Genomic DNA, 14,897 nt, shown 5'->3' with positions numbered 1-14,897 from the left:
AAGAATCACAAAACACCCAGAAGAACACTTCCATATGCACAGAGACATATTTCTTTATCATTCACCTTCGGCTTAGGCATTTGTGAGTGATTAGTTTTAATATTTAACCCATTTGGTATCTGGCTTCATACCAGCGGTTTGCATCCCTCCAAGTTCTACGAGGTGTATTTGGCTGAGTTTTAATCCATGATATGCCATCTACATATACTCTCGTTAGTATTCCAACCAGTTATTCTGTACCACTTAGAAAGGAGGGAATGTCCCTTAACCTCATGGAATCTCTGTTTCCTCAAATACACTGGGACTACTCCATCATGATGTTAAGAATGAAATTATTTGACACAAAGTAGTCATAAATGTATTAGATTCATTTTAAGTGTGGTTTAAGGGGCCTGTCCTATGGTTGAGAGAGTCATTGAAGTTCCTGAAAATCTATGCATGATTTTTCTGTGTATGACTTTCAAAGGTTTATTGACTCTAATTTCGTATATCAGTTACCATTGAAAAAGAACCCATTTTTATATTGGAAATATCTGCTTGCTCATAATTAATAATTTAATACTAAATTAATAATAATTAATAATTTTAATAATTTTTTTTGAACTTGAGATCCTCCTGCCTCAGCCTCTGGAGCCACTGGAATTATAGGCATATACCACCAACTACTGGCTTGGGTAGCATTTTTGAAGTAGCAAGGAATTATTTATTCCTTCTGTCACAAATAGTTCATAAAAGCTACTTCTTTGGTTAGCAGAATAATTTCTTTGAGGTATAATTCTTTTGTTATTATGAAAGACTTTTAAAAAATATAACAGTGGAAAATGGGTTTTATGGCAATCTCCAGTATACTGTCTGCCCAACAATACCACCTCCTAATTTGGAAAATTGTGAGGTAAGGTGGTCTGTACTGCTGATGAGCAATTAAAGCCTAGATTGTCAAAGTTAATACTCGATGTGTTGTTGTTGTTTTCCCTTCCTTCTATTAACTGTGCTGTATTAATTCCAACAAATGCCTGTGTGTGCAAAATCTGCTTATTCCTCTTGGTATCAAATTAAGAGAAAGGCATACTAAAGACGTTTCTGTTTTGTAATAAAACTAATTAAAGCAATTATCTATTTAGTTGAAGAATATAATCTTTGACACTGGACAATTTGGGAGGGTGAGTCACACCTCCTTCCCACTTTTTAACTTTAATTATATTATAGGAAAGAAAATCAATTATCTCCAAACTTTTCTATAGGGTATTATTTCAGTTAAGCTTATAATGAACACATCAATAAACACACAAGGCTGTGTTTGAAATCTGCCTACTCATAAAGAATGTGTATTATGTATTGTAATTATTGAGGTTATTTTTTCACCCCAATAATTTAGATGTGATATACCATATATGGGCATTATATACCATATTTTCAGTTCACTGGCTTTCTCTCATTAACAAAATCCATCATATCTTCAGTGCTAGAACCTGTATATGGATCAATGCAATTCCCATGGTATCTTTCTTCAAGTGGAATTTTATTAAAGGAGAATCAGTTATTATCAGGAAAAATTAGGCAAGAACACTCAGTTGTTATGGTGTCTTGGCAACTCAAACTTATGTGTCTTTAGTCATTAGGTAAAAGTGACAGCCATACTTTTTAATACCTGTGTGTGTGTGTGTGTGTGTGTGTGTGTGTGTGTGTTTCATTATATGAAAATCTAAAATCTAAACTGGCTCCATGTTTCATAATAAGTTCAGTTTGTCTCCTCAAATTCTAAAGTATGATTTATAAATGATATGAACCAAATTAAGGTCTCCAGTCAGGAGCCCTCTATTTGATTAGTTAGAGTAACTATTCCTAAGTATGGCAATGCTCATCACAAATCCATTCCTATCTGCTAGGATGATATTAAGTATAGGATACTAAGGTGTACATTATGAACCAGAGAAAAACCAAAATGATGGTCCAAATGGAACCAAAAGAATATTTCACAGGAAAATATAAATTTGGAGGTAAATATTCCTACCTGCCTCTAGCAGAGATGCCAAACTCAAGAAGCCCAGATGAAATACTTCTCTGTAGAGGTTGTTGATAATGGTTTTGATAAAATGAAACTAAATCATGTTGCACTGTTAGTTTTGACTTATTTTGAGGTTGGTCATTCATGTAGGCCAGACAGGAAGCAAAGACAAATGTCAAGCCACCATGTAGGCACAGCTGTTTAAATTAGTTTCCTTATTACCTATGAGTTGCTCTGACCTTGTCATTTCTTGTGAGCAGAACACTTAAGTCTTGAGTCCTTTCAATAAACACCTGACAGCTGATCTACCCCAAGAGGGCATGACAAGGTCATGGTGTTTTGCAGCCTGCCTTCTCCACAAATGATAACAGCCACTGGTTCCAAAAGAATGCTTTGTAACATATGACGTACCAATGCAAGTGGTGTATTTAACCAAACTCATTAATTGTTTGTTAGAGGCTAATTTGAGGTAGATGATGATCGTGGTCTGTAGGAATGGCAAGGAGTTTTAAAAAACAAAAACCAAATATCCTAACTGAAGTGAAACAACTCATTAAATTGTTTGTATATACGACAAACTTCATACACAGGGCAGAATTAGTTGCATCTGGTGTTATGGAACTTAAATATCTAAAAGCTTTGTTGGAAAAGCATTGAAATTGAATTATAACAGTTAGGATAATTTAGGGAGATGTGGTTACTTGTGGAGAAATCCAAGTTGACAGTGATAAATGTCATAATAAATTTACGGTAAGTTTGGATGTGGGTGTCAGCCAATTAAATAAGCAATCAAACCACAAATAGAATTAGTTTTCTTTGAAGTGCTAGCTCCATGGAGAGCTCCATTACTTGGAAAAAACAGACAACTTGTAGAGGAAATCCATCAAAATATATTGTCTGGAACTAAATAAGAGCTGAGGTAGCAACTGTGTTTATAAGGGAGAGGAACCTAATTTGGAATCAAAATCAACTATTAAGTTTTAAGTAAAATATACTGAGATTCAGAGTCAAGTTACAGACTTGAGAATGAAAATAAATCTCACATTATTTTTCTGAATATATGTTTATATATATGTCCATACATGTATAATAGTGTGTATGTGTATATGTGTGTGTGTGTGTAAGTATATATTTTTTTTTGTTCTTGTAATAGCAAAATTTCAGTCCAGAAACTGCAAATGACTTCCAAAGCAGACATTAGCATGAACATGTAATAGCTCATGGTATTGACCATGGCCAACTTGAAAACTCATGATTTATTTTCTAATTTGAAAACTTTCTTTTTACTAATTCATACATTGGCAATGTTGACCAGCAGTTTTCTTTTAACTCAGACGGAGAACATTAAATAATTACTTGGGCCTAATTTACCAAAAAAATACTTTATAAAGGCAAGAGATATTTTATTAATTCAAGATTGAAAATATGAAGTAGCTGCAGAATTTATGCACAATATTACTGAAGAATGATTCCAAATCACATATGTAGAAATCTTTTTGGTATTATAGCCAAGAATTCTGGCTATAATATATTAAATCTGTGCTTTGAATTCCATAAAGATGCTAACATGTTTAATTCTGTAGACTTGGATCACACCTTCATGCTTGTTGATGGCTAACAGTTTATTTTGCTGACTTGTACATTACTTTTACTATTGATCATTTGTATCTATTCTGCTTAATTACACTTCTGTTGATATCTTAGTAATTTCTACTTAATTTGCTTCCAAGGAAATTGTTGGAAACCGAAAGCTTTAACAACTTTCATTTGCTCCAGGATATATTTCTGTATGGTGGCATTTATCTGTTCTCAGAAGAGAATATGTTCTATACAGAAAATAGAACTCTTTCTAGCTCTACCAATCAGGTACTTGAAATGCAAAGCTTATTTTGTGGTAATTGAATTCTCACTATTTTAAATATATCCCTCTGAACTAAATTAGTAATCAATTCATTGCATAAATGTCAAATATTTTAAGCTACCAAATATTTTTCCAAATTAGTCATTTTACTAACATTGTCCATATTTCTAAAATATGTCATTATAACTCAATAAGCATTTGCAAATAAATGGATGAATGAATATATTATACTTATAGATACTCATAATAATTGATATATATATATATATATATATATATATATATATTATGAAATTTCTCAAACTAGATAAAACTACCAATTTTGATATAGGCAAAAATGAAATTCTAGTAAAAATTCTAGTATTTATTAATTGAACAGTTCAAAAATGAGTTTGCACTTGCATCAGTAATGCTGAGTACTAATGCCATCAACTAGTGTATATTAAAACTCAAAACCCATGTTCCTAACTACAGAAGTTTAACATATCTCAAAAGAACAGATGTGAATGCCTAGGTTAGGATAAAGTGTAGTCAACCTCCTTAATGGTTCCCTTGCCACTCTGTGGACTTCTCATTTTATAGTATGTCTTCATAGTGTTTGTGGAGCTAGGAGGCACTATCTCTATGTGAATTGACCATCTTTTTGATCCCATGAATGAAGCATGATGTCTTTCTTATTTATTGAGAATTCACATGAAAAAAATAAAAGAAATCATAAGATACTGTATCAATTTATTTATAAGTTTTTACTTTTCTCTGATACTTGAAACATTATTTCAAATAAAGGATGGATATAAAATAATAAAAAACAGGGATGTTCTTCAAAATCCAGAATACTCAGTCACTATATTAAATTGCCCCTGGCATTACCAGTGGAGGCTTCAGATTGAAAATATATCTCTATCTGTCTGTCTGTGTATCTATCTATCTATTCCATAAGACACCAAGTCTACTCATTATATTGGTTATGCAGTAAGGAAATTGGTGATGATAATTACAGATTTAGGGTAAAAGTGAAAAAAGAGAGAAAGTGAAGATAAGAAATAATCTAAGTCAGGTTTGAAAATCATGGGAACGTTTTTAGACCCTATGTTAAAATTTCATGTCTATGAATATTTCTCTACCTGTGTAGGTCATGGATGTTAGAGTCAGTCAGTCAGGTTATTCTTTATACATAGCACCAAGATAAACGATCAATGACTGGATTAATAATCAAACTTTTTGGCATATAGCAGTCTTGTTTAGTCAATTTGGAATTTTTTAAACTCCCATTTTTAGATGCTTTGAACCATCTGAACCAAAAAAGAAGTTTCTAGTATGCTTCCTATATAAGCACATCTGCCCTGTTGGTTACAAAGACTATGGCACTGTCACTGGTCTAATCGTGCCTTGAACTTTATTGTTAAACCCCCAGAGTGATTTCTCTAGGTAGATGCAATGAAGCAGCAGGAATAACTCTGGGAAATACATGTGACAGATGTTTTTAAAATCAAATCCATCAAATATTACTACTTTAAATACATTCAAAATTGATTAGGCCCACTCATGTGATCTTGCCTCACACTGGTTTAGTTTAGTTCAGTTAATGTTGCAATTAATCTTTGCAAAAATCTAATTCATCCCCAAGCTTCTTTCATGTCATGATCTGTTTGTGTAAATCTTCTGAAACAAAATACCCTGTCTAATTTGATCTGTAGTCGTGATTGAAAATAGCAAGTTGATATCACTTTGTTGCTACAGTGATGTAATTAAGATGCCCACGCTTTTCTAATTAATCTAATCTAAAATTGCTTTGGATATTAGATATCCTAAAAGAATATAATGAATTGTTTTTCTTTCTTATCTCTGTCATTAGTCAAGAGAATTAATTTTGCTAAGTTTGAAGCACACCCAATGTTTATTTGCATATCTAGATTTCAATCTAAGCCAAACTTTTCAAATATTCTCTACTATTTTTAAAAAGAAATAATCTCATGAGCCATTTTAATAATATTTAAAGTATAAGGTGCAAAGATAAATAATGTATTATTGTTTGGAATTGCAGTGTATGATATGCCCACACCCTAATTAATATTGTTAAAGTTAGGCATAATGCAATATAATGACTATAATGTATTTCCTACATTATATTAAGTAATGATATTATAAATAAAATAAAGTATACAAATACATAATCCTTACATAATTATGTATAATATTTATTGTGTATATTCTATTATAGTCTACACAAGCAAATGTAAAGTGCCTTACTTACATTGCCCATTGTAAGCAAAATTTTTTAAAAATTTTAATCCAAAGAAGAAAAATTTGACAAGTGGCAAGTTCATTTAAAACACATTAATAGTCATCATATTTCATTTTTAGTTTTTGGAAATAAGGAATGTTATAATTTTATCAAAATTATTTTAGTGTTAAAGAATGAAAACAGAAAAGGAGATTGATAATAATTCTCCTTTCTAATGTTATATAATATAATGCTAATGTTCAAATAAGATATTAAACAGCACATCAAAATATAAAATATAAATGACTTATAGTAATATTAAATTGCTGTAAGTTTTAAATTTGCTGATAAAACTATTCCTTAAATTATGTCCCTAAAGTCATTTTACAAATACTCTTGACTGTGAAAGCATAATAAAAGAACATATAAATAATAGTGAAGTTGATATTGTCAGTTCTTGGCTTTAAGATATTTTGATATTTTTTTAATGCTTTGCAATATTTGAAAGAAACCATTCACTCTATAGTATTTGTATTTTATGAAAGCCTTTAAAAATATTCTATGTGCAAACAATTCTATTTTTATTTAATTGTTCATATATTCATCAATTCCATTACTTTAATTGTCATCTATTATCCATATTTGTAGCTTTGACTGCATTTATTTCCCTTGAGATTTAAATTCAGTATTCTAATTATATTTCTGCATGATGTATTTTTCTGATTTTTCAAAAAGGTTAAAACTTCAGTTCAAAAATTAGTTTTACATTACAACCATGGAAATGCAAAATAAACAAGGAAATATCCTTAAGCCACCAGGATGCTTAAATTAAAAAGAATACAAAGTGTTGGTATGGATATAGAATAACTGGTATGCACATACATTCATTACTGATACATTGCAGAAATGAAACTATGGATGTGGAAAATCATTTGACAGTCTTTAATAAACATGTGGGCCTTCCTGGTAGAGTGAAAATTCCACTTAGAGGTATATTTCCAAGAGAGATGAGTGCATATATGTATAAAATGGCTCATAGAAAAACACTCATGGGAGTTTTATTCAAAAAAGTGCCAAATTAGAAACAACCCAAGTGTACATCAATAGGAAAATAAGCAGTATTGATAGTTAAACAGTAGAGTGTAGACTAATGATAAAAAAGAACACATGAATTGAGATGCACAACAAAGAAGATTAATTCTAAAATATTGTTTTGACAAAAAATCTTATAAGTTTTATAATGTAAGAATCTGGTTTTATGAAGTTTGAAAAAAAGGCAACCCTTTTGATGATGATAACAGTCATTGTAGTTGTTTTATCTAGGGGCAGATTTTAACTAAAAACAGAAATGGAGCAAGAGGGATGAGGATGTCTATCTTTTCAATTTGGCAGTGTATTTGTACACAGGAGATATGCATGCACACATAAATATTAATCAGGCTATTAATTAATACATTGTGCCAAATGTAAATTTTACCTTAGCAAATAAAAAGAGTACTGTTGCCACATAAAAAATATTAGGATGCTTTCATGAGTATTATTATATTAAAAACTTCAAATCTATAAAGGCTGTACAATCTCAGTCCGTTTCCTCTTCAACCTACCATTGCTTTCTACTTAATTCTTATCTGCAGTTTGATTATGAATTGTTTTTGCAAAACAGTGCACTTTCCATCAAAGGTCAAACACTCTGGTAATTCTACAGGGAAAAAAGAAAACAGATTAAAAATCAGAAGTTATTGCATATACTGTCTACCTCTCAAACTGAGTTTCTGTATTTGAAAATTGATAAATATTTAAATGATCTCCACAACAGTAATGGATACTTATACATGCCAAGACTGTGCCATTTGAATGAAATATCACTGTCCTATGATAATATTAATGAAATGAATACTATTTTTTAACTTCAATGACCCATGGAGCTCTAACACAAACCTAGCCTCACTAACTTCAGAGAAATTGTCCTTAATACATATTCTTGTTACTTTGGGCATTCTGAGTGTAATAACCCTCTGAACAAAAGAGTTGGCTGTTGTCAATCTACCTTTAAGTCATTGAAGTGAATGAGAAAAATCACTTGCTTATTAGCAGGTTAACCACTGTACTTTCTTAAGAATATATTTTTAAATGGAAATTCTTTGGAAAATATAGGTAATTATTAGGGAGTTAAAGCAGAATGTTTCTCTACCTTTAAATGAAGAAAATTTGCAATGCGGAATGTAAAGTGAAGATGTACGGAAGCATGTTTGAGGAGACCGAGTCTGTAAATTTTGAAGAAAAATCCCTGGATGTGAATGTGTCATCCCCAAGGATTATTTTTAAAAAGAATGCCTGGGATATTGCATAAACATTTGAGGTTAGACAGAGGAAATACTTGGAGCACCAAAATAAGAGTCGTTCAGAACCTACTTTATGGTGAAATCTGTGGAGAAATTTAGTTATCCACCTAATGAAAATCCTGAGAGAACAAAAAAATATTAATCCATACTTCTTATTTAAAATGACTTTACTTCCAAATAATTAAAATTATAATGCAACCAATACTCTACAAAGAGAAGAAGGAAAACTCAATTGTAAAACTTAACACTCTATCAATTATGTCAGTTTTAACAACAAAATGAAATGATTGCCTTTGCTTTGCCTATAACTTTAGAAGTGACATATATATGACTTTAAGAATTATAGTAAAATCTTAAAATGAGAACAGAAATGACAAGAATCTGTTATGTAAGTTTCCACTGAATTATCCACTCAAATAATGAAAGTAAAATATATTACATAACACATTTAAAAGTCATGACCTGCCAAAATGAGACTAAATATATAGTAAAACTTCTGTTTATTGGATTTTGTTTGTTTTATTTTATGATAGAAGTACTTTTCTTTTGAGATTAGAGAAGTACTACAAGGAAAAATGCTGTGAAATAAAACATTTTTGCAAATGTGTTAAATTATAGAGGAAATGAATAAAGAAAATTTAATTACATTTGTTTTCAAAATATTTTTCATGTTTGCCCTGTAATATTTGTACCTAAAAATTGAATTAAACATTTATGATTAAATGGATTTTACTGAGGTCTGTTTGCTCTTTGATAAGGACTTCCCCTTTGAGAAGCTAAGGAGTAGCTAGTCACCTTCAACTAGAGGTACATTTCATGACAATGTGCAATGGAATGCATTGAAAAATGGTTTGTAGATGTTCTTGCCCACTTCAATTTTATGAAATGAAATGTATAGTATTTGATTTTAATAGTATGATTTATCTTAAGTTGGGTGAAGAATTCACATATTTTCAGTTTATTATTACACATTTCCATATATATATGTGTGTATATATATATATATATATATATATATATATATATATATATAATTGCATGTATCAATAACTTCTAATAAAAAATAAAATTAATAATATGCCATCAGTTATTCAAAGGGGTACATAATTTAAGAAGGAAACCTTATTCTATTTCAATATTTATTAAAGGGTGTTATATCTAATTGTTATTTTATGTAAGATAGTTTAGAAGGAGATTTTATAAATATCCAACCTTAGAAGCTTGTTAATTTTTTAATATCCATGCTAAATCCTAAATCCATGGTTACTGGATACAGTAAACAATATTAAAATGGCATTTACCATGATCCATAAGCACATAGAGGCTGATAAAATTAGGTATAATCCCCCCATGAAGATGTACATATGTTCATTCATATCATTATTAAAATATAAATTTTATTTTTTTTGTTCTTTCTACAATATATGTATTATTTATTATTTTCTTCTAACCTTAGCCAGTGCAAACCCCTTATTTTCCAAAGAATTGCTCTTTGCAAATAGATAGCTATATATACTATTTTTTAGCTTTATGAACTTTTTTATTTGTTACTTTTAGCTATACACGACTGTAGAGTGAATTTTGGCAAATAATACATACATAGAGTCTAACTTACTCTATTTAGGATCCCAATCGTGTGGTTGTACATGGTGTGAAGTTACACTGGTCGTGTATTCAAATATAAGGCTAGGAAAGTTATGATTGATTAATTCTCCTGTCTTTCCTATTTCCCTCCCTTTTCCTTTGTTTTCATTTGTCTAATTCAATGGATTTCTATTATTCCCCTCTCCAACCTCCCTTGTAGTGGGTTAGCAACCACAAATCAAAGAGAGCCTTCGACCTGTGTTTTTATGGAATTGGCTTATCTCACTTAGCATAATATTCTCCAGTTCCATCCATTTACCAGCAAATGCCATTATTTAATTCTTATATATGGCTGAGTAATATTCCATTATTTATGTATACCACATTATCTTTATCCAATCATATGTTGAAGCACGGGGTCTATATTCTAATGCCTAGGTCCTTGATCCATGTAGATTTGAGTTTTGTGCAGGTTAAGAGATAGGGTATCAATTTCATTCTATTACACATGGATTTTCAGTTTTCCCAGCACCTTTTGTTGAAGAGGTTATCTTTTCTTCAATGTATGTTTATGGCATCTTTGTTTGGGATGAGATAATATCCCTGATGAACATTGATGAAAAAATTCTCAATAAAATATTGGCAAATCATATAGAAAAATATACTTAAAAGATAATGCACCATGATCAAGAAGGTTCATTCCAGGGATGCAAGGTTGATTCAACATACAGAATCACTAAATGTAATTCACCACATCAATAGACTTACAGACAAGAATCATAGTTACTTTTGGGGGAGGGTATGGACCAGGGACTAAACCCAGGGATGCTTAACCACTGAGTCAAATCCCCAGCCTTTTTTTAAAAATTTATTTTGAGGCAGGGCCTTACTAAGTTGTTGAGGTTGGCTTTGAACTTGCAATCCTCTTGCCTCAGCCTCTCCAGCTACTGGTATTATAAGTGTGCACTACCATGCTTGGATCCTAGAATTATTTCTAATGTAGGCTGTCTCTTTGTCTTGGGATTATGTGCTGCACCAGGCTCTTTGAGGACTCTACCACCTCTCTTAGACCTAAGCCTTCTTCCTTCCTGTTTATGAAGCACTACAACTATAAATAAAATCCCAGGATATATTTTGATATCTTGTACAGAAATATATTCCCGATTGTCTGCTTTCTTAAACCCAAATTTGGCAAACTAGGGTCTATGGAAGAAATGCAGACAGAGTGCATATATTTCCTATCCAGTCCTTCATAGAAAAAAGTTTTCTTTGGTTCATATCTCAAACATATAGAATTATTAATTGTGTTTAAAAATAATATTCTTGGATACCAGGTGTCACAAACTAAATGATACAAACTTAAAATGATTGTGTCCACATATAGGTATGCTAAAAATGAATCAGACTTGATGTAAGAAATGGGGAACTTGGAAGATAGCTACTTTGCTTAAAAGTTCATGCGTACCTGGCCTCAGCTCACCTTGCTTTACTTGGCTGTGGAACATATACTGATACCCTTTCCACTTTTTCAAGTGAAGCTAGAAATGTACATTTTTATGTGAAAACTTCCAAATAAAAATATGAATGATGTTTTAGGACATTCTGTGCTTAAAATTCATCTGAATTTGACCATGAGTCATTTATCTATAATCCTACGACTTTAAATATTTGATTCTCTCTCTAGGAAGCTAAGATTAAACTGTATTGTAGAGCCAAGAAAAAAATTTAACAAATTAAAAATGATTCTGCAAATTTCACATGAATTAAAATATGGATAATAGGTTCCCTAATACATATATTAGTATTTTCATCAAAAGAATGGAAATGTCATTGATCAGGTATGTGGATATTTTCTTTAGAATTGATTCTGCACCAAAATTTATTTGGAAGCAGCAATAGTCCAAGAGAAATAGGTCATATACTATCTATAATCAATATGGCATGTTCCACACCTCTTATTAGTTCCTAACCCTCAATGTAAACATTAAAGCAATCTAACACCTGTCAGTACCTGTGGAGGCCAAGAGTAAACTGTAACAAAGATTTTAATTCCATCTACTTGCATTTTTGTTTTAAAATATTTCCCAGGTCGACAAATTTTCTATTTAGAAGGACATGATATCTATAATGTATAGTGAATACATCAGAGTTCTTGTTTCTTTAGCTGGAGAATTCAGTAAAATTTAATAACATGCCTGTGTGTGTCTGTGTGTGTGTGTGTGTGTGTGTGTGTGTGTGTGAAGGGAAGGACGGGCGAATTTTAGGGAAGAGGGGAGTGCAGAGCCCTTGGGCTACTAATAGTTCTGACTGTTCTATACCAGAGGGGAAACAGGGAGAAACAGGTTATGGAGCCTGGAGTGAGCCTTCTATGGCCTGTTGAGCTTCTAGAAGAAATGCATAACCTACAAACTGAAGTGTGTCTTAGAAGCCAGGGAGAAGGAAGAAAAATATCCTGACCATTCTCTCCTTTCTGCTGAACCCTCCCATTGTGGAAGCCATTGGCAGTCTGGGGGAAAGGTTGCCTATTGAGAGGGTCCATAAATGTCAGCCTCCTAGATAGAGCAGGGTGTGAACAAGCTGGAGATTAGCTCTGAAGATGCAAAGAAAGAATACTCAGGCCAGTGGCCTTTCTCTCATGAGGCATGAATGAAGTGTTCTGTCTAACCTTTGAAAATTGTATGGTCTTCCAAAGCTGAAAACACAGTAATGTAGAACATGAGTTGGGAGGTTTTTCTATAAAGCAATCGAAGTGAATGAGCTGTGAATGAATACTTGTGCACAGAGCATCAGATGTGCCTGCTAATGACTATTATTATATCTTGTTCTGTTATGTGTCTGGCAAGCCAAGAAGTCAAGTGAGGGTGACAGACACAGTAGAAACTGAAATACCATCCCCTTTCTATCCTCCTCTGGGAGCAAGTATTAAACAATTACTGTTCTAAATCAACTTGCATATATATGCTTTGAAGGAAGGATTTCCATGGAGAAAAGAATAAAAATGTTGTGCAGTTATTTATTTGCATATTCCCTGGTCGTGAACATAACTATTTAATTTTGAAGTTCAATTGATTGCTTTAATCAGACCATACTCTTGCAGGTGTTTCTATACTAGAGTAAAATAAAGCACTTCACTGTTAATTCTAGTTGTAGGCTGGCCTGATAAGGAAAATAAACTTGGATGACTTGATGGATGTTGCACAATTCTGGAAAACCTTAATTAGTGTTTTGGGAAAAGCAAGCAGTTGGATTCTAGCTGCATTGGGTTTTATCTGGACTTTACTCAAAAGCCCTGTTTTTGTTTTCACTTAAAAATAATTGTATGGAATATTACTGTCTGTCCTAAAATTTGCAAAATATGTTTGGATAACTTAGTTGCAATTAAAATATTGGGAAAGATTTTTTTCAGGTGCTTTCAGATTGTATCAATAAGAATAACATTCTGTTTTTATGTGTACATTAATTAATTTTAGCACTAAACTTTATCTTAATGTTTTTTGGTTCAAAATCTCTTTGTTTATTATGGTACAGAATTTTGAAAATAACTTTCAGGAAAATAAGTGCAGTTAAATAAAAGGATTCAGCAAGAATGCAAATTTACAATTGGAGTTAAACTAAAATATATGTTCTTATTATTCAATGGGTTAATAACATGAGCCCTAGAGCCACAATATCTGGTCTTGATCCCAGATGTGCCACTTACTAGGTTTTCATAGTTGAGCAGGTTGCCATAATTCTGTTTCACTTTCCTTATCAATAAAATAAGGATGTAATACCATCTCTCTCATGAGATTATTGGAAGCACTAAGTGTTAATAGTATCTAAGTGCTTAGGACAGTGCCAGGAATACAGTGAGTGAGTCCTTGTTAAATCTCAGTAATTCTTAGGTTTTCACTAATAAGGGAAGTATATCAATATTGAACTCTGAAGCAAAATCATGACAACCACTGGGAGAACGAGGAACTGTAAATTTATTTGAAAATCATTGTTATAATATTTTTTGGTGAGTAAAAATATCAGAATCTGTCACTGTCCTTTTCTAGATTCATGGTATGAGTACTCATCTCTACAATCTGTAGGTTTGTCAAAATCATTAGTAAGGTGAATACTGAAATACCTTTCTTTTTCTGATCAGTTTAATTTATGATATTTAAATGTGATGACTGTAGAAAATCCTGACATTGAGAAACAATTTACAATTAAAAACTTTAGTAAAGTATTATGTTATCCACCTGTTCTAGCTCATGAGAGCTGATTATGCACATATCTTCCCAAGTTCATGCTCACTGATCACCTCGAAGGGTCAACACAAACAATGAAGGAAGTACTTAAACTACACAAATTCACTAACACTGTGACATCAGTCATTTTTGGAGAGCCAGTTGTTAAACAGCTTTCAACCCATCACTACACAGTGCCTACACCAGAAGAGTCCAGTGAAAGTCTACTGAGCTTTAATATATTTTTGCAGTTTTCCTAATGGGTAATGTAGCATATTAATTACTACAGTATAGTGTGGACATATTTACTGGTCTGTAAATGAATATGTCTTTCTTTGGGGATACAATTTTGTGCAAGCCAATTCATAACATATCATTGGGAAAATATTAATTTCAAGATTTTTCTAAGAATGCAGCTATCTCTCGATATTCATAGGGGATCAATTCCAGAACATCCCTGCCCCACATGGATACTTTATGCTAAATGCCCTTGTGTGAAACAGTATAGTATGTGCATGAAACCTACTACATAATCCTCCTATATACTTTAAATGATCTCTAAATTACTTGTAATACTAATACAATGTAAATGCCATACAAATAGCCATTGCACTATATTATTTATGGAATAATAATGAAAACTGTATATATATATATATATATA

At 31.8% G+C, this 14,897-nt stretch overlaps 1 protein-coding gene across 3 annotated transcripts in view; it reads left to right on the top strand.

The window, feature by feature from the left end:
* Window positions 1–14,897, top strand: part of Dcc (DCC netrin 1 receptor) — a 1,055,962-nt gene that overhangs the window by 593,127 nt on the left and 447,938 nt on the right. The window lies entirely within an intron of this gene.

Source organism: Marmota marmota, unplaced genomic scaffold, assembly GCF_001458135.2.
Source record: "Marmota marmota marmota unplaced genomic scaffold, marMar, whole genome shotgun sequence".
Taxonomy (NCBI): domain Eukaryota; kingdom Metazoa; phylum Chordata; class Mammalia; order Rodentia; family Sciuridae; genus Marmota; species Marmota marmota.
The sequence above is the reverse complement of the archived record's forward strand: the minus strand, read 5'-3'. Positions and strand labels throughout refer to the sequence as shown.